Raw genomic sequence first — 23,546 nt, 5'->3', positions numbered from 1 at the left:
ACTTGAGATTTGTAATCCTTACTTCGTTTCTTTAAATTGTTTTATGATGAATATACGTATGTATTCAAATCACGGCATTTATCCTTTAGTACATAGTATTTTCCTGTACCACTTAATCTTGTCTCTTGCGTACAAACTTATTCGTTAAAAGGGGGACTGGATTTTGTCGGCTTATCCTGACATTCTATCGTAACCAAAGGATAAGATTAGAAAACGGGTAGGTTATCACGTGACGATTTACATAATTAATGAGAGTAACGTACTCCTACTGGGGGACGTGTAAGTGCCAGAGCGACTTCAGTAGCGTTAAAATATCAATTGCTTAAATTATAAATTGTACGTACTCATTGCAAGTCTCCGCCATCAACAGCCAGTAGAAGAAGTGGAGGTACGTTAGAGTTTATGCTGTGATTTTTTTTCCGTCAGTATATACAAACACGAAAAGAACAAAATATAAATTTGCTAGAGCACTTCCTCATAAAGCGTATTCAGTTATGTGTATTGACAACGCTGGGTCACTGCTAATTCACAGTAATCTCTCAGGAAAGGAAAGACAGCAAACAGGACAACAAATAGGAACAGAGTCATTCGCGCATTCGTGTCGGAATAAATGCACATCATGCTCACACTCGTACAGTATTGACACACCCAAAATGATAATTCGAATAAAAGGCAACTACTTAATACCAATGTAGTGGCATTAAATAAATCCTAATTTCCGTTGCAAACTGCCAGGTGCAAAGAAGTAAGATTGTAGTTAACATATTTGAGTACTGTAACGTGTGATCAAAATTCTAATATCTGGTTCTCTAGATAAACTTGAACTATAAGAGGAATAATGGCTCATGCTTTTTTACTGAAATTCAGGGCAGAGTAACACATTTAAGGTACGAACAAAATAATTCACACGGATCTATAAGGTTAATGTTCACTGCAATCATTATATTCTATATTGTCCCATACAGATAGTGACTCGGTTTCGTAGTCTGTGTCTGAAAGTGACATATATACATACATACAGCAATGCGACAAAAGTCATAGGATAGCAATAAGCACATATACAGATAGCAATAGTATCGGGTACACAAGGTATAAAATGTCAGTAAATTGGTGGATGTGTCATTTGTCTTTACATGATTCATGTGGAAAGGTTTCCGACGTGATTATGGACGCACGACGGGAGTTAACAGACCTTGATCGCAGAATGGTAGTTGGATCTAGACGCATGAGACATTCATTTCGGAAATTGTTAGGGAATTCAATATTCCATGATCCACAGTGTCAAGAGTATGCCAGAATACCAAATTTTTGGCATTATCTCTCACCACAGACAACTACCTACAGTAGCGTAGAGTTGTCAGTTCTAACAGACAAGCAGCACTGCTTGAAATAACCGCACAAAATCAATGTGTGACGTACGACGAACGTAAGACAGTGTGGCGAAATTTGGTGGGCTATGGCAGCAGACGACCGACACGAGTGCCTTTGTTAACAGCACGACATCACCCGCAACGCCTCCCATAGGCTCCTGACCATATCGGTTGAACCACAGGCGACTGGAAATCCGTGGCCTGGTCAGGTGAGTCTCGCCTGGTCAGGTGAGCTGACAGTAGGGTTGGAATGTGGTGCAGAAGTCACGAAGCCACGGACCCAAGTTGCCAACAAGATACGCTGCCAGTTTGTAGTGGCTCCGAAATGGTGGGGACCGTATTTACATGGAACGGACTAGGTCCACTAGATGCTCGACTAATTGAAGACCATTTGCAGCCATTCATGGAAGTCATGTTCCAAAACAACGATGGAATATTTATAGACAACAACTGTTCGCGATTGGTTTGGAGAACATTCAGGACAATTCCAAAGAAGGGTTTGACCACCCAGAACGCCCGACACGAATCCTCTCGAACATTTATGTGACGTAATCGAGAGGTGAGTTAATGCACAAAATTTTGCATCGTCAACACTTTCGGAATTATGAACGGTTGCAGAGACGGCATTGGTCAGTATTTCTCCAGGAAACTTCCAACGACTTGTTGAGTCCATACCACGTCGAGTTACTGCACTAAGCCGGGCAAAAGGAGGTCCGACACGATATTAAGGGGCTCCGGAAAGGCTCAAAATCATGAAAAGTTCAATTTTTACTTTTTTTGCGTTTTCTGAATCTGCAGTCTATTACCTTTTAATAGATATATAATTTATTCAATTCCGAAGACTATAACTATTTTTAATTTTTTTTTTGAAATGTGTTCTACATGGGCGTGACCCACTGTGGCGCTGTTAAACTGCTGTCAAATGGTGTTATTATTAACGTCCGTGTTCATCAGGTACATTTTAGTGATGTGAGATAAAGTATGTGTTGTGGCTAACCTGTGATGGTTCAATATATATCGCTGGTGTGACTGTCGATTGTTTCATGTTTATTTACTCTGTCGTTATCTCGAAAATATTCGTAATTAATTCTTTTTCTTGAGTCTCTGTTTTGTTGAAGTATAATAATGAGTAAAAGTAAAGTTATTAGAAATACACAAAGTGTCGACGAAATGAAAAAGGCTGTTTGGGCTCTTTTTTTTCATACTTCTTCAACCGGTGAAAATCCCCAACATAGCTTGTGTCCCAAAGAAGAAGACAGTTGGTGTAAATATAACAAAGGATTGCTAACTGGTGAAGTGTACACTCATAAGCATAGTCTGCCTCATGCAATAATGGAGGTGATAAAACCTATTTTCAGAGACTTAGCAGCACCTGAACTGTTGAAAAAGTGTATTCACGGAAAAACTCAAAACCCCAATGAAAGTGTAAATAGTGTTATATGGTCGAGAATCCCCAAGACTGTATTTCTTGGAATAGAAACACTTCACTTTGGTGTGTATGATGCTGTTGCGACTTTCAATGATGGCAACATTGTAAGGTGCAAGGTATTTAGAAATATGGGAATGAAGATAGGTTCTAACATGGTACGAGCGATGCTTGCTTTAGACAAGGAACGCCTTCGGGCTGCAGACAGGGCTGTAAAGAGTCTAGAAATACAAGCAAGAGTAAACAGGAGGAGGAACAAGAGGAAGCTGGAGGAGGAGTTTGCAGAGGATGAAGATAATCCATCCTATGGACCTGGAATGCACTAAAAAGTTAATCCAATCTTTGTCGCTCGATTCCCAAAACTTTTATTTTCTCATACTAATTACATGTTTTCTAAGGATCTTCCAAACATATTTGTTTCAAACTTTCAGTAAATGTTACACAGTACCTTCTGCATAATTTAACACAGCCTTTTTCCAAAAAACTGTATATTTTTGAATATATAAATAAAAAATTGCAAAAAATGTTGTGAATTTTCATTACAATTGAAAAAAAATCATCTTAAAATAACTGAACTAAAATTTTGTAAAATCCCTGTGTTAAGTTGTAGCCCATATTCTAATAAATAATCTGTAAAAAGTTAAACTTCCTACCTCAAATACTTTGTGAGGAAAGATGTAATTTATAAGCGTTACTTTAACATTGCAAGTATAGGGCGTTCCGGAGCCCCTTAAGAGGTATCCCATGACTTTATCACCTCAGTGTGCATACGGGGTGGTCGGAAATTCCCGTTACAGACTTCTAGGATAGCCGCCCGGAGTGACCGTGCGGTTCTGGCCGCTACAGTCTCGAACCGGGCGACCACTACGGTCGCAGGTTCGAGTCCTGCCTCGGGCATGGATGTGTGTCATGTCCTTAGGTTAGTTAGGTTTAATTAGTTCTAAGTTATAGGCGACTGATGACCTCAGCAGATAAGTCGCATAGTGCTCAGAGCCATTTGAACAATTTGAACAGACTTCTAGGACTTGTAGAGGCGAGTGAGTACATACTACACTCCTGGAAATTGAAATAAGAACACCGTGAATTCATTGTCCCAGGAAGGGGAAACTTTATTGACACATTCCTGGGGTCAGATACATCACATGATCACACTGACAGAACAACAGGCACATAGACACAGGCAACAGAGCATGCACAATGTCGGCACTAGTACAGTGTATATCCACCTTTCGCAGCAATGCAGGCTGCTATTCTCCCATGGAGACGATCGTAGAGATGCTGGATGTAGTCCTGTGGAACGGCTTGCCATGCCATTTCCACCTGGCGCCTCAGTTGGACCAGCGTTCGTGCTGGACGTGCAGACCGCGTGAGACGACGCTTCATCCAGTCCCAAACATGCTCAATGGGGGACAGATCCGGAGATCTTGCTGGCCAGGGTAGTTGACTTACACCTTCTAGAGCACGTTGGGTGGCACGGGATACATGCGGACGTGCATTGTTCTGTTGGAACAGCAAGTTCCCTTGCCGGTCTAGGAATGGTAGAACGATGGGTTCGATGACGGTTTGGATGTACCGTGCACTATTCAGTGTCCCCTCGACGATCACGAGCGGTGTACGGCCAGTGTAGGAGATCGCTCCCCACACCATGATGCCGGGTGTTGGCCCTGTGTGCCTCGGTCGTATGCAGTCCTGATTGTGGCGCTCACCTGCACGACGCCAAACACGCATACGACCATCATTGGCACCAAGGCAGAAGCGACTCTCATCGCTGAAGACGACACGTCTCCATTCGTCCCTCCATTCACGCCTGTCGCGACACCACTGGAGTCGGGCTGCACGATGTTGGGGCGTGAGCGGAAGCCGGCCTAACGGTGTGCGGGACCGTAGCCCAGCTTCATGGAGACGGTTGCGAATGGTCCTCGCCGATACACCAGGAGCAACAGTGTCCCTAATTTGCTGGGAAGTGGTGGTGCGGTCCCCTACGGCACTGCGTAGGATCCTACGGTCTTGGCGTGCATCCGTGCGTCGCTGCGGTCCGGTCCCAGGTCGACGGGCACGTGCACCTTCCGCCGACCACTGGCGACAACATCGATGTACTGTGGAGACCTCACGCCCTACGTGTTGAGCAATTCGGCGGTACGTCCACCCGGCCTCCCGCATGCCCACTATACGCCCTCGCTCAAAGTCCGTCAACTGCACATACGGTTCACGTCCACGCTGTCGCGGCATGCTACCAGTGTTAAAGACTGCGATGGAGCTCCGTATGCCACGGCAAACTGGCTGACACTGACGGCGGCGGTGCACAAATGCTGCGCAGCTAGCGCCATTCGACGGCCCAACACCGCGGTTCCTGGTGTGTCCGCTGTGCCGTGCGTGTGATCATTGCTTGTACAGCCCTCTCGCAGTGTCCGGAGCAAGTATGGTGGATCTGACACACCGGTGTCAATGTGTTCTTTTTTCCATTTCCAGGAGTGTATTTTGAATAGCAACCCATGTCCGGAAACGTACCTTAACAGCTATGAACACTTGCTCAGAAGAGGAGATGTGTTTCACATTAGCGAAGATGAAAAATGGTCATAGCTCCTCAGGTATGCAATTTAGAGCCGACGTTTATTGGACATTTTTTCTCGTTTTTGTCCACACTCAAGCCCTACACTCTTCGCAACGCAAGAACTGGTACATGTATTCAACTGACAGAGGTATCACAACGGATTTTCGTTTATAACTTTCGACTCGTTCGTTTCGGGTAAAGGGATCCTTCCTTCAAATTAATACATTCATCGTTCTCCATCATCCTAGAAAGTCAGTAACATCATCACGGAATCACACCATGTATACGTACATTTACAGACGGCCGCGCCTATAACTTGACGCTCTGTGGTCTCGTTGTATGACGTTTCCGGACATAGGTTGCTATTCAAAATACTATGTACTCACTCACCTCTATAAGTCCTAGAAGTTTGAGCCGGTCGGAGTGGCCGAGCGGTTCTAGGCGCTACAGTTTGGAACCGCGTGACCGCTACGGTCGCAGGTTCGAATCCTGCCTCGGGCATGGATGTGTGTGATGTCCTTAGGTTAGTTAGGTTTAAGTAGTTCTAAGTTCTAGGGGACTGATGACCACAGCAGTTAAGTCCCATAGTGCTCAGAGCCATTTGAACCATTTTTAGAAGTCTGTAACGGGAATTTCCGACCACCCTGTATATGTTCACCTTCTTGTCCCTGTAATGTACATCAGTTGGTGTACGAAATATGAGGGTCATTTGTTGTTGTGGTCTTCAGTCCTGAGACTGGTTTGATGCAGCTCTCCATACTACTCTATCCTGTGCAAGCTTCATCATCTCCCAGTACCTACTGCAGCCTACATCCTTCTGTATCTGCTTAGTACATTCAACTCTTGATCTCCCTCTACGATTTATTACCCTCCACGCTGCCCTCCAATACTAAATTGGTGATCCCTCCATGTCTCAGAACATGTCCTACCAACCGATCCCTTCTTCAAGTCAAGTTGTGCCACAAGCTCCTCTTTTCCCCAGTTCTATTCAATACCTCCTCATTAGTTATGTGATCTACCCATCTAATCTTCAGCATTCTTCTGTAGCACCACATTTCGAAAGCTTCTATTCTCTTCTTATCTAAACTATATACCGCCCACGTTTCTACTAGCCCTCGTCTTTTTACCTATTTGATCCTCTGCTGCCTTCACTATTTCATCCCTCAAAGCAACCCATTCTTCCTCTACTGTATTTCTTTCCCCCATTCCTGTCAATTGTTCCCTTATGCTCTCCCTGAAACTCTGTACAACCTCTGGTTCTTTCAGTTTATCCAGGTCCCATCTGCTTAAATTCCTACCTTTTTGCAGTTTCTTCTGTTTTAATCTACAGTTCACAACCAATAGATTGTGGTCAGAGTCCACATCTGCCCCTGGAAATGTTACAATTTAAAACCTGGTTCCTAAATCTCTGTCTTACCGTTATATAATCTATCTGATACCTTTTAGTATCTCCACGGTTATTCCATGTATACAAGCTTCTTTCATGATTCTTAAACCAAGTGTTATCTATGATTAAGTTATGCACTGCGCAAAATTCTACCAGGCGGCTTCCTCTTTCATTTCTTAGCCCCAATCCATATTCACCTACTATGTTTCCTTCTCTTCCTTTTCCTACTCTTGAATTCCAGTTTCCCATGACTATTAAATTTTCGTCTCCCTTCACTACTTGAATAATTTCTTTTATCTCATCATACATTTCATCAATTTCTTCGTCATCTGCAGAGCTAGTTGGCATATACTTGTACTACTGTAGTAGGCGTGGGCTTCGTGTCTATCTTGGCCACAATAATGCGTTCACTATGCTGTTTGTAGTAGCTTAATCGTACTCCTATTTTTTTATTCATTATTAAACCTACTCCTGCATTACCCAAGGAATTAAATTCCCCTGTATTACTCTTAACAGTTACACGTTTTTAGCCAGAAATGCAGCACATGAGTGACCAAACAAGCCTCAACTGTTGTCAGTAGCACTGCAGAGCTGGCTGAAAAAGGTGGTTCGTCTTCTTTCTCCCATCGACTACGAGCTTCGATCTGAGATATTGTCAGCGTAGAAATCAAAGCGCCGATCGAAATTCATCAGCAGTATGTTGATCAACCACATGACGCGTGCCGGCCAGGGTGGCCGAGCGGTTCTAGGCGCTGCAGTCTGGAACCGCAAGACCGCTACGGTCGCAGGTTCGAATCCTGCCTCGGGCATGGATGTGTGTGATGTCCTTAGGTTAGTTAGGTTTAAGTAGTTCTAAGTTCTAGGGGACTGATGACCTCAGAAGTTAAGTCCCATAGTGCTCAGAGTCATTTGAACCATTTGAACATGATGCGTCGCCGGTGTAGGCAGTTTTCCTAAGGTCGTCAAAATCGTCGATACTGAAGAGAACACAAGACAACCGTTCAGCGGTAATTCGTCTGGGAGTAATTCACTGTCGTAATCTTGCTCGCAGAGATTTCCACGTTTTCTTGCGACAAGAGAAATTCCTGTCTTCCATTCAGCCAGTTTTAGACATGTACGACGCAGGAACAGAACCCTCCGATATCAGAGACGTGTTGATAATGGCGGTGATTTTGTAGAAAAATATCTAAAGCACCGCTGTATCTGATTTCTCGTAAATACGTTACTTTTTTACAAAAATGGGAAACTCTTTTTGGTGACCCCTGAATTATGTGCTATCTTCTCTACGAGATAGCGGACAACCAAGAGATGAGATGCGCCTCCAGGGAATAGTTGAAACAACGACGTATGGTCTGTGGAGCAGCAGCACTGTGACTGACAGATGTTTGAAACCGGTTCTAGGGAAACAATTACCGACTCTTTTTGTACCCGCCGCGGGACTATACTGAGTAATGAGCGGTGTGTTGCCGTTCTTACTGCCCTGTAACTTGTTTGAAGCTTTCCGCTCGCTGCTGCACACAGCGAGACGAAAGAACAAAGGGCAGCAAATGAACAACCAGCCACATACGGACCACCTGTGTTTTCTCGTGCACCCTACGCTGAGCTGGTGTGCAACAATGCCATAAAGTCGGCGGGTTTTATTTTGTAGCGAAGGAGTGAAGTTTTTTTTTTAATTAGAAATATGATCAAGTAAATATATTTAATTCTCAATAATTTTATATTTGCGGCTGAGAAGCAAAAACTATGATGATAAGTAATTTTTTCCACAGTCGTTTTGTGAGCCGTTATGGGTTGCCATCACACAATCTTAGAAATACTCTTCATGTCGCTGAACATCTGTAGAAGGGCACTCACTGTGCGCCGGATTTGAAAATTTGGTATTTCTGTTCGCTTCCACGAGTAAATCAGTGCGCAGCAACTCACAACAGTATATGCCGTAAAGCCGAAATAATGTGTTCCGACTGCACAAATGACAACACCAGTGATCTCACAGAAACTGATTGTTGAAGCAATTTTTACGCACCTGGTTCAGCGCTCTAACATAAGACGTCAGGCGCATCCAGTGGTGGAAAACGTGTTCCCAAGAGCGTAGTGAAACAATTAAGTTGGTATTAAGCACTATTTTCGCAGTCCGCAAACAGAAATATTAATTTTGTGGTAAGCGTATGTTGTATTCATCAAAATAGGCCTGGGACCCAACATACAAAGTAGTACTTTCTGCACAAATGAAACTTTCTTCCACGTTAGCAACTGGCCTGGTCACAGGGCGTTTATAGGCTTTACATAACACAAATGCGAGGGCATTCAATAAGTAATGAAACGCTTCTTTTTTCTCAGCCAGTTTCAGGTGAAAAAACACGGGGTTTATTGTGGGAGACTGTGGAATATTCGCGCTTCAACCTCTGTAGCTTTATGAAGTTCCGGTAGATGGTTGCGCTAGACTTCAACATGGCGACTGTAACACAGGTGCAGTCCAAACAGAGAGCTGACAATGTGTTTCCTTTTGCGGAAACCCAAAGAATCGCAGATGTTCATAGGCGCTTGTCTACGGAGACCTTGCAGTGTACAAAAGCACCGTTTGTCGTTGGACGAGGGTCCGTCATCACCGGAACAAGGTCGCGCAAACCTTTGTGATCTCCCGTATGCCACTCGGTCGCACACGGCTGTGACTCCTGCAATTTTGTAACTCTCTCACTCGAGGTGATCTACGGATCACAGTAAAGACCTCGCTGCTCAGCTGGACGTTTCTGCTGCTACTACTAACACACTCGTCCACCAATTGCACAATGGTGTGTACCCGCTGGGATCCTCAGCGCTTAACAGAAAACTATAAAGAACAACGAAGGACCATCTGTGCAGAATTTCCTGCACGTTACAAGGCTGGTCGCGACAATTTTTTGTCCAACATCATCGCAGGTGACCTAAGATGTATTCATCACTTCAAACTGGAAACAAAACGGTAATCAACCGGTGGCTGGCGCCCACATCACCCCTTTTCCGAAGAAAAAGTTCAGAGCCGCATCTACAGTCGGTGAAGTCGTGGGGACGGTCTTCTGGGACTCTGAAGGTGCTATTCTACGTCCTCTCACATGGTGCAACGATAACTCCGAAATGTTCTGTGGCATCCTCACTAAACTGAAGATACGACTTCAGCGTGTTCGTCACCACAAAAATGCAAACGAACTTCTTTTTCTCCCTGACAACACACGGCCTTACACAAGTCGGCGCAGAAACTTCATTGGACTGGTCTTCCTCATGCACTCTCCGGGCCGTATCTCACACGATACGACTTCCATCTCTCTGGGCCAATGGAGGATTCACTCAGCTGGGAGCAGTACGTGGATGATGGAGAGGTTATTGATGCAGCAAGACGTTGGCTGGCTCCGACGTCGATCGGTAGACTCGTACCATGCGGGCATACAGGCCATCCAAGTGATGTAGCACAAGGCGGTCGCATTGAACGGAGGTTACGTTCCAAAATAAGGTGTTGTTGCCAAAAAGAGTGGCGAATAATATGGTCTATTGAAACTTCCAGGCAGATTAAAACTGTGTGCCGTACCGAGACTCGAACTCGGGACCTTTGCCTTTCGCGGGCAAGTGCTCTACCATCTGAGCTACCCAAGCACGACTCACGCCCCGTCCTCACAGCTTTTCTTCTGCCAGTATCTCGTCTCCTACCTTCCAAACTTTACAGTAGCACTCCTGCAAACCTTGCAGAACTAGCACTCCTGAAACAAAGGATATTGCGGAGATACGGCTTAGCCACAGCCTGGGGGATGTTTCCAGAACTTACGAAAGGCAAAGTTCCCGAGTTCGAGTCTCTGTCCAGCACATAGTTTTAACCTGCCAGGAAGTTTCATATCAGCGCACACTCCGCTGTAGAGTGCAAATCTCTTTCTGGGAATTTGGTGTATTGAAATACCGAATAAAACCAATCTGCTTACCTTCTCAGTCCACCTAATCATCAACTTTCTTCCATAGCACCACATCTCCATCGTTTCAATTCTCTTCTGTTCCGGCTTCCCCACAGGCCATGTTTCTCTGCCTCTCAGATATTTCTACCTGAAATTAAGGCCTATGTTGACAATAGAGGACTTTTCTTGACCAGGAATGCCCGTTTTACCAGTGCTAGTCTGTTTTTTTTTTTTTTTATGTCCTCATTGCTCCGATCATCTTGGGTAATTTTGCTGCGTAACTAGCAGAATCCCTAAACTTCGTCTCCTTCATGACCCCTCCCTCTCCCCCCCCCCCCCCAGTCTCTACCTGTTCTCTTTTCTGCTACTTCTCATTACTTTCGTCTTTCTCGAATTTGCTCTCAGTCCATATTCTTGGTTTCAGTAGACTCTTCATTTCATTCAGAAGATCATGTAATTTTTTTTCACTTTCATTCACGATAGCTATGTCATCAGCGAATCGTATCATTGATATCCTTCCACCTTGAATTTTAATTCCACTCGTGAATATTTGTTTTTATTTCCATCATTGTGTCTTTGATGTACAGATTGAACAGTGGGCGCGAAGGACTGCATCCTTGTCTTACACCCTTCTTAATCCGAGATCTTCGTTCTTGGCTCTCGTACATACTGTATATTACCCAAGTTTCCTCACTGGTTGACTATATTTGTCTCAGAGTTTCGAACATCCTGCATCTTTTTTCAGTGGTGAACCTTTTTTGAAGATCGATAAATCCTATGAACGTGTCTTGATTTTTCTTCAGTCTTGCTTCCATTATTAACGTCGCAACGTCAGACTGTCTCTTTGGTGGATTTACCTGATCACCATCTAAAAGATCCTGTTTTCATTTCCATTCTGCCGTATATTATTCTTGTCAGTAACTTGGTTGCGTGAGCTGTGCTATAACTTTTTCACTTGCCAGCTCGCCGGCTGCGGTGGTCTAGCGGTTCTAGGCGCTCAGTCCGGAACCGCGCGACTGCTACGGTCGCAGGTTCGAATCCTGCCTCGGGCATGGATGTGTGTGATGTCCTTAGGTTAGTTAGGTTTAAGTAGTTCTAAGTTCTAGGGGACTGATGACCACAGATGTTAAGTCCCATAGTGCTCAGAGCCACTTGCCAGCTCTTGCAATTTTCGGAATTGTGTGGATGATGTTTTTTCCGAAAGTCTATGGTACATTACCAGTCTCATACATTCGACACACCAATGTCAATAGTCGTTTTGTTACCACTTTTCCCAACGACTTCAGGAATTCTTCTTCAAAAATGGTTCAAATGGCTCTAAGCACTCTGGGACTTAACATCTGTGGTCATCCGTCCCCTAGACTTAGAACTACTTAAACCTAACTAACCTAAGGACACCACACACATCCATGCCCGAGGCAGGATTCGAACCTGCGACCGTAGCAGCAGCACGGTTCCGGACTGAAGCGCCTAGAACCGCTCTGTCACAGTAGCCGACGGTAATTCTTCCACCACATCAAATCCTCTCCCTCATAGAGGTCTTCAATGTACTTTTTCCGCCTGTCCACTCTCTCCTCTGCTTTTAACAGTGTAATTCCCATTGCACTCTTAAGGTTATGGTCCTTGCTTTTAATTTCACTGAAGGTTGTTTTGACTTTTCTATATGCTGAGTCAGACTTCCGACAATAACTTCTTCACATCTTTGATGCAGCCATTTCCCCTTAGCTTCCCTGCACTACCTGTTTATTTCACTTCGACGTGACTTGTACTTCTACATGCCTGAATTGTCTGGAACTTTTCTGTACTTTCTTCTTTCATCGATTTCATTGTAATATTTCCTCTGTTACCCATAGTTTGTTTGCAGTTACCTTCCTTGTGCCTGTATTTTTCTTCCCATCTTGTGTGATTGCCCTTTTTACAGATGACCATTCCTTTTAAACTGCCTGCTTATTGAGCTGTTCGTTATCGCAGCACCTAAAGCCTCAGAGAATTTCAAGCGTGCTCTTCATTCCTTAGTATTTCTGTACCCCACTTCTTTGAGCACTGATTCTTCCTGACTAGTCTCTTAAACTTCAGCCTACTGTTTGTCATTACTAAATTGAGATCTGAGTCTATATCCACTCTTTCATACGCCTTACAATCCAATATCTGATTCTGAAATCTCTGCGTGACCGTGATGTAACCTACATGGGAGCTTTCCGTACCTCCCGACCTCTCCCATGTGTACCTCCTGCTCTTGGGATTCTTGAACAGATTTTTTTGTGCTGGTTAGTTCCTATGGAACCAAACTGATGAGGGCATCGGCCCCTAGGCTTACACACACTTAATCCAACTTAAACTAAGAACAACACAAACAGACACACACACATGCCCGAGGGTGGACTCGAACCTCCGACAGGGGGGAATCGCGCGAACCGTGGCAAGGCACCTGAGATGGCACGGCTACCCCGCGCGACAATTCTTGAACAGAGTATACGCTACTGCTAGCTGAATTTTATTGCAGAGCTCTGTCTTTCTCCTTTCTCATTCCTACTACCAAGCCCATATTCTCCTGTAACCGTTTCTTCTACTTTTTCGCCTACAACCGCTTTCCCATCTCCCACGACTATTAGTATTTCATCTCCCTTTACGTGGCGAATACCGATTCAGCGTCCTGCTACAGACTACTTTATCTATCTCTTCATCTTCTAATTGCCATGTCGGCATGTACGCCTGAACTATTGTTGTCAGTGTTGGTTTGCTGTCGATTAGAACCAGCCGAAGTGGCCGAGCGGTTCTAGGCGCTACAGTCTGGAACCGCGCGACCGCTACGGTCGCAGATTCGAATCCTGCCTCGGGCATGGGTGTGTGTGATGTCCTTAGGTTAGTTAGGTTTAAGTAGTTCTAAGTTCTAGGGGACTGATGACCTCAGAAGTTAAGTCCCATAGTGCTCAGAACCATTTGAACCATTTGTCGATTGGAATGAAAACAAACCTATCTTTTAATTATTCACAGTAACTCATTCTCTACCCTACCTTCCTATTTGTAACGAATCCTACTCACGTTATGCCATTTTCTGGTTTTATTGACATTGCCCTAAACTTGTCTGACTAGAAATCCTCGTCATCTTTCCATTGGACCTCACTGACCCTCACCATTTCTAGGTTGAACGTTAGCATTTCCCTTTCCAGATTTTCTAGTTGCCCCACTGCATTCAAACTTCTGACAATCCTTGGTCTGATTCGTGGAACGTTAATCTTTCGTTTGCTGTTCAGTCTCTTTCTCGTGGCCACCTCCACCTTGGCAGTCCCCTCCCGGAGATTCGAATGGTGGGGTAGTCTGGAATCCTGTGTATATTCTTTATGTCTTTAATGCAGTGGTTTCCATTGCCTTCTACATTGTCATGCCAATGATCATTGCTGATTCTTGCGCCTTTTAGTGGCAGTTTTCCGCCACAAGGACAAGAGGTTGCACTTAATCTCTGTCCTCTTCTCCGCCCGTTTTGACAAGGCTGTTTGCAGAACGAGGGTCACTTGAATCTGGAACCCAAGACGTTTTGATTAGTAGTTAAAGACGATGCCCCTAGACCACTCTACATAGGATGACTGGAAGCATGTCAAGTTCTAACAGAATGGTGATGTGTTGAAAGTAATGTCATTTTCTTCGCCCAAAACAACGAGACAAAAAACGTGCTCCGAAAATAGACTTTTGAAGATATGGCAAAACGGTTGCAGCCTCTGAGAGAGCATTCAAATTATACTGCTGTCATGATTCCGACCAAAATCGTATGTTTCGTTCTCAAGTTGTGTTTGTTGCCAATGTGAAACATACGGTTACGAGAAAAACGCATTTAGTGGTTTGGGCAGCGTTTTGTGTAGTGAAGCTAAACAAATTTCCAGTCAGCGATTAATGGGCGATACAGCAATCCTTCAGATCGTAAAGGATGTGTTCTTCCATCTTCTCCATGGTCGTGGCGCTCTTGCGGCCTTCTGACATTCTGCGTGGTGGCTGTTTGTTCTATATCGTGTCTCCCTACCACTTTCGCGCAACGACGCTCTGAGCGTGTATTTTTAGGGAACTGACTAGTTTGAACCTGGGACCTGTTGCTGGTAAGGAGACGCCAGACCACACATGACATGTAGAGTTCAGTAGAGTTCAGCGAAACTAGCGATGATAAACACTTAATGATTTCAGCGACAGCTCCACTGCACTCCCTGTAAAAGAATCTTAATAATAACTAAATTTAGTGGAAGGGGTCCAAGGCTTTCCTATTTTTAGTTAGCTGGTAAAATAACGTCGAGAAAGCAGTTAAGTTTACCATTGGAAATTTTATTCTACTCACAAAACATTGTTTATAAATTGCACTATTGATAAAAGGAAATATTTTAAAACAGGATGATAAAAACCAACTGCGTTCAACAAAAATGTGAACGAATATTCCCTGAATGGGTTTACAAGTTCTACAATGGATCGAAGGATGACCTATGCCACATCACATCTATAATCTAGATTTAAGTTAAGTTTCATAAAACAGAAACCTATCAAAATGGTCTACAGTGACCCTCAATTATCTTTACTTACTTATCTAACTTGTCGTAAATTACGGTGGCTGATGTGGCGTCTCAATAATTATATAACATAAAAATCATCGCGTTTCAGATTTTTACTTCAAGTAGCAAATGTGAACACCATGAGATTTAATTGACGATCGACACTAGTATTACGTAAAAAGGGGATGTAACAGATGAGACTTCTGCAGTTCTGAGTGAAGCCTTATGTGCTCAAAAATGCAGCATCGCGTGCGTTCATTACCTTGTCGGTGTTGAGGCAGCGTAAGGGGGCGGCAGGCGGCACAGCTCCACGCACCTCGCCGACTCGGAAGCAACTCCCTCCTAACTTCTCCTTACTACAATTTACCGAAGTTGGTTGAAAGAAAAGCTGTCTGGCTGTGTTTTCAACTGACCAATAAGGGTCTCAATGTTAATCTTAAGCTCCGCCAACAAAAATTCTGTCCATCCAATGAGAAATGTTATACGTTTTGTGGTGGGGCAATGTTTTTAACGTTTGCAACGTAACAGAGACGCGAAAAAGTCTCATGCTAAAACTTGCAGCTGGTGTGGCTCTTTTAGTGTTATGTAAGATCTATACTGTTCTTCTGAAGGGCTCTATCTTTTAACATGGTCTGGGGGGTGGTCCTGGCGGTCAGCCGGCGATGTGAGAGTCCGTCCCTTATCGTAGGGCCTTCTAGCTTAACACGGTTCTGCTCTCGGCTTCTGTTCTCGTTTCTCCCCTCAGAACTGTGTCTGTTTCACACTGGGAAGGTAGGACATGCATTTAGGCGTTCTTGTGTTAGCCTGTGGTATTCCATTTGCTCACTCGTTGATCGTATTACTTTGGTTAATTTAATGTCAGGATTTGTCCGCAACTATGTGACAAACTGTCGGATTTGCTATCATGTCAGGGTTTACATGGAAGGTGTTGGATTTGTCTGACACCTTACAGCCTCTTTGGAAGCTTCTGTCATCCGCTGCTCTGCACGCTCGATACGCTTTTCGTCCGCTTTGTGCAAGAGGTGTAACAGGCTGAATCGACCTCAACTTAGAGCACGTTCATAATTTCCATAATGCCTGTTAGACAGTCGTTGAAATTATATGCTGTCACACTGGTCGCGATGTCGACTATTTTTTTCCTGCAGTCAATGGTTTGCAGAGACACTTTGTCACAATTCGCCTTGTAATTCGATAAACGGAGTTTCTCGCATAGTTGGCATAAACACTGCAATAAATCAGATATCCTAGACGACATTTTAAGCCCAAAATCTTTTTTTTTAATTTTTAAAGACAATTAGCCCCTTAATACAGAAGAGAGTGGATAACCCCAAAAACAGATAACATAATGAAACAGAAATAACTGACCATCTCTGTAAGGATATATGTCAGTTATTTTCACAGTGCATGGATCATCCTCAAGACTAACTTCAGCGTTGCCATTCACATTCAGTCATAAATCCCCTTGTGAATATGCCTTCATGCTCTTCATTTACAAGAGGTTCTTTTTTAAAAGAAGACATACAAGAATAAGATAGTGATCCCTTCCCATCACCTTTTATACATTATAATAATACACCGAAGAGACAAAGAAACAGGTACACCTGCCTATTATCGTGTAGAGCCCCCGTGAGCTCGCAGAAGTGCCACAACACGACGTGACATGGACTCGACTGATATCTGAAGCAGTGCTGGAGGGAACTGACACCATGAATACTGCAGGGCTGTCCATAAATCCGTAAGAGTCCGAGGCCGTGGAGATCTCTTCCTAACAGCACGTTGCAAGATTTTCCAGATATGCTCAATATGTACATATCTGGAGAGTTTGGTGGGCAGCGGAAGTGTTTGAACTCAGAGTGTTAAGAATGTTCCTGGAACCACTCTGTAGCAATTCTGGACGTGTTTGGTGTGACATTGTCCTGCTGCAATTGCTCAAGTCCGTCGGATGCAGAATGGACGTGAATGGATGCAGGTGATCCGACAGGATGCTTACGTACGTGTCACCTGTCAGAGTCGTATCCAGACGTATCAGCTCACGCCCCACACCATTACAGAGCCTCCACCAGCTTGAACAGTCCCCTATTGACATGCAGGTCTACTGACACATAGTTAACATGGGTTTAGAAAACATTGTTTCTGTGAAACACAACTAGCTCTTTATTCACATGAAGTGTTGAGTGTTATTGACAAGGGACTTCAGATCGATTCCGTATTTCTGGATTTCCGGAAGACTTTTGACACTGTACCACACAAGCGGCTCGTAGTGAAATTGCGTGCTTATGGAATATCGTCTCAGTTATGTGACTGGATTTGTGATTTCCTGTCAGAGAGGTCACAGTTCGTAGTAACTGACGGAAAGTCATCGACTAAAACAGAAATGATTTCTGGCGTTCCCCAAGGTAGTGTTATAGTCTCTTTGCTGTTCCTTATCTATAAAAACGATTTGGGAGACAATCTGAGCAGCCGTCTTCGGTTATTTGCAGATGACGCTGTCGTTTATGGACTAATAAAGTCATCAGAAGATCAAAACAAACTGCAAAACGATTTAGAAAAGATATCTGGTAGTGCAAAAAGTGGCAGTTGACCCTAAATAACGAAAAGTATGAGGTCATCCACATGAGTACTAAAAGGGACTTGTTCAACTTTGGGTACACGATAAATCAGTCTAATCTTAAAGCCGTAAATTCAACTAAATACCTAGGTATTAGAATTACGAACAACTTAAATTCGAAGGAACACATAGAAAATGTTGTGGGGAAGGCCAACCCAAAACTGCGTTTTATTGGCAGGACACTTAGAAAATGTAACAGATCTACTAAGGAGACTGCCTACACTACGCTTGTCCGTCCTCTTTTAGAATACCGCTGCACGGTGTGGGATCCTTACCAGATAGGACTGACGGAGTACATCAAAAAAGTTCAAAGAAAGGCAGCACGTTTTGTATTATCGCGAAATATGGGAAAGAGTGTCACAGAAATGATACAGGATTTGGACTGGACATCATTAAAAGAAAGGCGTTTTTCATTGCGACTGAATCTTCACACGAAATTCCAATCACCAACTTTCTCTTGCGAATGAGAAACTATTTTGTTGACACTGACCTACATAGGGAGGAACGATCACCACGATAAAATAAGGGAAATCAGAGCCCTAACGGAAAGATATAAGTGTTCGTTCCTTCCGCGCGCTATACCAGATTGGAATGATAGAGAATTGAGAAGGTGGTTCTTTGAACCCTCTGCCAGGCACTTAAATGTGGTTTGCAGAGTATCCATGTAGATGTAGATATAGATGTAGGGTCCATGGATTCATGAGGCTGTCTCCATATCCTTACGCGTCCATCCGCTCGATACAATTAGAGATGAGACTCGTCCGACCAGGCAACATGTTTCCAGTCATCAACAGTCCAATGTCAGTGTGGACGGGCCCAGCTGAGGTGTAAATCTTTGTGCCGTACAGTCATCAAGGGTACAGGAGTGGTCCTTCGGCTCCGAAAGCCGATATTCACATTACACTTATGAAATGGTCATGCGGGAAAATCCCCACTTCATTTCTATCTCGGAAATGCTGTGTCCTATCGCTCGTGTAACTGTAACACCACTGGTAAACTCACGTAAATCTTTGTAACCTGCTATTGTAGCAGCAATAACAGATCTAATAACTGCGCCAGACTCTTGTCGTATATAGGAGTTGCCGGCCGAAGCTCCGTATTCTGCCTGTTTACGTATGTCTGTATTTGAACTGTACCAGTTTCTTTGGCGCCTCAGTGTAAATAGTGTGCCATCTACAGATCATCGCCATACATGGACCACTTAGTCACGGACGCATGTGGGAAAAACTTGCTGATGATGATGCTCCAGTGTTACGTTACACATTTATGAATTTGTTCGTATTTGACACAATCATGGTTTCATTATATAATGTACATAAAGTTACACTATAGGATCTTCTTCAACAAGTTGTTTCCAGATATGTCCATGACTAATTGACAGCGCACTACATAGAGTGGCACAATGGTCCATGCATGTAGATGATCTGAAGATGGCAATTTAAGTTGCCGAAACTAGTTTTCTAGATATACAGGTGAAATGTCCCCTTAGAAAAATTATAAATGACTGTGCTTAAACTGACACACAATATTTTTAGCGCAACGCAATCTGACTTTCAATAATCCCTCCAAATGAATGGCCCTGACTAACATTAACCTATACCTTTCATGAATCACTTACCTCACAAAAATTTTCTTTACTTGAACTACTGCAATACAACGAGCGCCAATATTCCCAGCTAAATAAAAAATTCTAACTACTGAAGGCATTAACTACTGATAGGCATAGTTTGCAAATGAAAGATTTTGACAGAGAACAAACAATGTATTTACCTTAATTGTGTTCAAAAGTCATTATATATATATATATATATATATATATATATATATATATATATATATATATATATAGAGAGAGAGAGAGAGAGAGAGAGAGAGAGAGCAATTCATGACATCCAGTCTTACAAATTTACTCTCTCTGAGGGACACACGTCCAGATCATCCGCTCTCAAAACTCCGCCATCTCACTCCCCACATCCGCCACTGCTGGCGGCTCACGTCCAACTGCGCAACGCTACACGCTGTTAACAGCCAACTGCCCAACACTACAATAGCAAACAACAATGCAAACCAGCCACAGATTGCACACAGCACAGTCCGTGATTTTCATACAGAGCGCTACGTGACGTTACCAACATAAAAAACCTGAACAGCCTACTTACATAGAGTGATTTTCATCTAGCGCGCTACATGGCGTTACCAACATAAAAACCTAAACAGCTTACTTACATAGCCCCCATGCTCCCCACAAAAAATTTTACAAATTGTTTTGGGCAATGGCCAATAATGATTTGATAAAATTTTTCATGATTACAATAACAAAGATATCAAATTCACACACTTATTGATACAATGTTGGTCAAAAGCTAAAATTTTCTCACAGTCCATAAAGACAGTCCTGATCATTCATCACAGTATTAATTACAATTTTATGCACAAAGTCTGAGCAGTAAAAGAAAATGCACACAGAAGTAGTGGATTTCCATGCACTCTTGAAGAAGTAGTGTTGTCCTTCCAATGGAAAGACAGTGCTGACTCTTGACATGCAGACAGGTAATGGGCCACAACAGAGCAAACCCACAGCAGAATCAGTAGTTTTGAAGAATATTGATAGGTAGGTCATCACAGAGAAAACACACTGTAGTCCTGGTAGAGATTACGGTATTGGTGGGCCACCAGAGGTGCAGAGCCACTGCAGTCCTTGTAGAAATAATGGTATTGGTGGGCCATCAAAGATGCAGACCCACTGTAGTCCTTGTAGAAATAATGGTATTGGTGGGCTATCAAAGATGCAGACCCACTGTAGTCCTTGTAAAGATGGCCAGCAGCCATCTGTTGCCACTGTGCAGGTGCACAATCACCATCGAAGAGTCTTGCGAATAATATAGCAAGTCCATAAACCACCACTTGTGCATTCACAAAGTTTTTGGAATTGTCCTTAGAACCAGCGATGCTGTTAATCAGTCTCTTGCTGAATTATTAACTCAAGTCCAAACACTAACAGTCCTCTTTTTTTCACATATTGTGCATGTACTATGACCAACAGAACTGTGTGCAGTGAAATGTAACTTAATTTGAAGAACTGGTGTCTATACAACTATAAATTTACAACATAAGAATACAATTACAATGGAACAAAATACATCATTAAAGAACATAACAAAACAGATAACATTTGTAGTAATAGGGGCTTTACAAAAGAATGGAAATAAAAATATACATCAGTGTTACAGGAATTATGACATAAGTAAATACATAAAAGGTCTGAATAACTTCCGAAACATCAACTTCACACATGAGCATTAAAGCAAAACAGAATAAATAATGTCTAAACATCTTTACAAAGTAAATAACAGATTATTAGAAAAATTCTATAACATATCTCTTATCAGATAAACACATAAAGACAGGAAGAACACAAATACACAAGGGTACACAAAGACATAGTGGGATAACACAAAAAGAAAAGACAGGGTTTGTTTTACTGCAGTATTCTCCAAACAAAACTTCTCCCTTCATTCATCATTACTCCCAGAAAGTCCTATATATACCTCTTGTCCCTAAAATCTACTGTTTTGTTCATATCCTCTTTAAAAATTCTTGTTTTGCCAAACCATTTTCTTATAGCTTCTCAATGAATTTCTTCCAATTCATCACAACTCGTTCTCTTATATAGCCTACCCCCTCTTAAGCTAACTTAAATCTACTGAGCTCAGATTCTAAACTAAGGGACGAGGCAATGCAGCAGCACAAAACAATTAACACAAACAGCAATGACAAAAAATGCAAATTGGCAAAGCAAGCAGCAATAAATATAAAGTAGCAAAGCAAATGGAACATTGTCACTAATATGAGCCAATGTGCAGCAAAAAGAAAAATAAATCAGTAGTAAAACTGGCTTAATATAATGTAGAATTCAGTAGAACTATACCTGGAAAACAACAGCAGCAAATGCTATAACTTATACCTAAACATAACAAAGCTCAAGCAGAAAAAAAAATTACAGTAAAAATAGGAAATGTCTAATAACTATTTTCACGTCTTAATACTAGAGTGATGCGTCATCTTGACTTACTCTATGAAACTAGTTACCCAGTCATTGACAAAAATCATGTGTGCAACTCCTGTGAGGGGAAATGTCTTTTTGTGCTCCCTCGTTTTTTTGGAAGTAGATCATAAAATTATTATTTACTGGATATGTAGGCATAAAATATCTATATTAGTACATCTATTAAATTTTATTTTAACCAATGCTGCAGTGCAGCTAGACACTAGCTATTAAACAAAATGAGCAATCTCTCAACTAGAAAGACAATAGATGTAAAATGTTTCTCATCATTTCATTAGGCATTTTGGTAAATATCATAAATTAAGAGCTCCACAGTGCAATCATATGTTTCCAAGTTTGAGCGTGTCATATTTGCGATGCTTTCTACAAAGAAATGTCAATAGCGAGGATAATGGCCTCTTTTTTTCACCTAATGGCTTTCTTTTTCCAGACGACTATATCTCAGCTGGGCGACCAAATGACATTACGTCAAGGTCACTTACCTTACTTAACGAAACATTTACGACAGCAGTTTCCGCTACAGTGACAGTCTCATATAAAAATTTCACAGGTCGAGAATTTGCGTTACAAATGTGTAGAAACAAAATCCTGTAAATATAACAGTGTCCAAAAAGTTATCGCCGCATTGTGATACATTCACGCAGATACACACATTTTATAACTCTTAAAGTACGATTCTCGGTTTCCAACATCCTTTTTCACAAACCAGAGTCCCAAACCACTACTCATTATTCCTTATTTTATTACACATATACATATTCATAGACACTTCTTCAATATTTCATCATAATAAATACATAGCATAATCAAATTCCTCATATAGCATCAGCTTATTGATCATAAACATACCTCAACAGCATAATACACATCATCATCGTAATAATAACATCATAACACCTCAGTCAAATCTCAAAATTGTCGTAGCTTCCTCCAATAACTTCAAAACCTAAAATAAATTATTTGCTCATTTCAGTAGTGTCATCTACCTCAAACGTAATTTAAAAATCATGATCCCTTACCAAATACGACACTCAAAGCTCTCATAGTATCACAATGGTTCTGAAAAAATATGAACAGTTCACAAAGTACAGACAAAATACAATTTCATAAGTGTGAAGTTATCTGACTGTGTAATTACGTAAACATCTGTCATTGATGCAGTAAAAAAAATGTTTGTCTCTCTCAGTTAAATGATCAGATAGCTGTGTAATTTATGTGTTAGAGAAATATGGTACCGATGTGTAAAGCTGTATAAGCAAATACCATATTAGCTAGGGCTCCTTGTGCTTGCCAAACACATAGCCTGAGGATTAAAATAATGATACCCTCAGGTGTTACAGACTACAGCAATGGAATTAAATGTATCACAGAAAACCTTTGTATCATCGTAATTCAAAAATCTTAAAATCTAAATTTTTTAAATATAAAATTAATCACTCAAATACGTCTACTGCAGCGCTAAACTGTGCGTCTTGTTGTAAGATAATCTCTGTTATTATTTAACGGTAAAAATGTGCCAAGTGTCGTAATTATCGTCGTCCGTAAGCAATGTTATACAGAAGTCAATGTACTTACCTCGTAATAAACAAAGTGAATTGCTATGCGTATAGATATTGTAGTAGTTACGCTTATTGCCGTGATGAAGTAAGTACTGTATTGTAATGTATTGTTGTGCTACAGAAAAGGCTGTCTCAT

The sequence above is a fragment of the Schistocerca cancellata genome, chromosome 2, assembly GCF_023864275.1.
Source record: "Schistocerca cancellata isolate TAMUIC-IGC-003103 chromosome 2, iqSchCanc2.1, whole genome shotgun sequence".
Classification (NCBI taxonomy): domain Eukaryota; kingdom Metazoa; phylum Arthropoda; class Insecta; order Orthoptera; family Acrididae; genus Schistocerca; species Schistocerca cancellata.
This window is presented reverse-complemented; position numbering follows the sequence as displayed.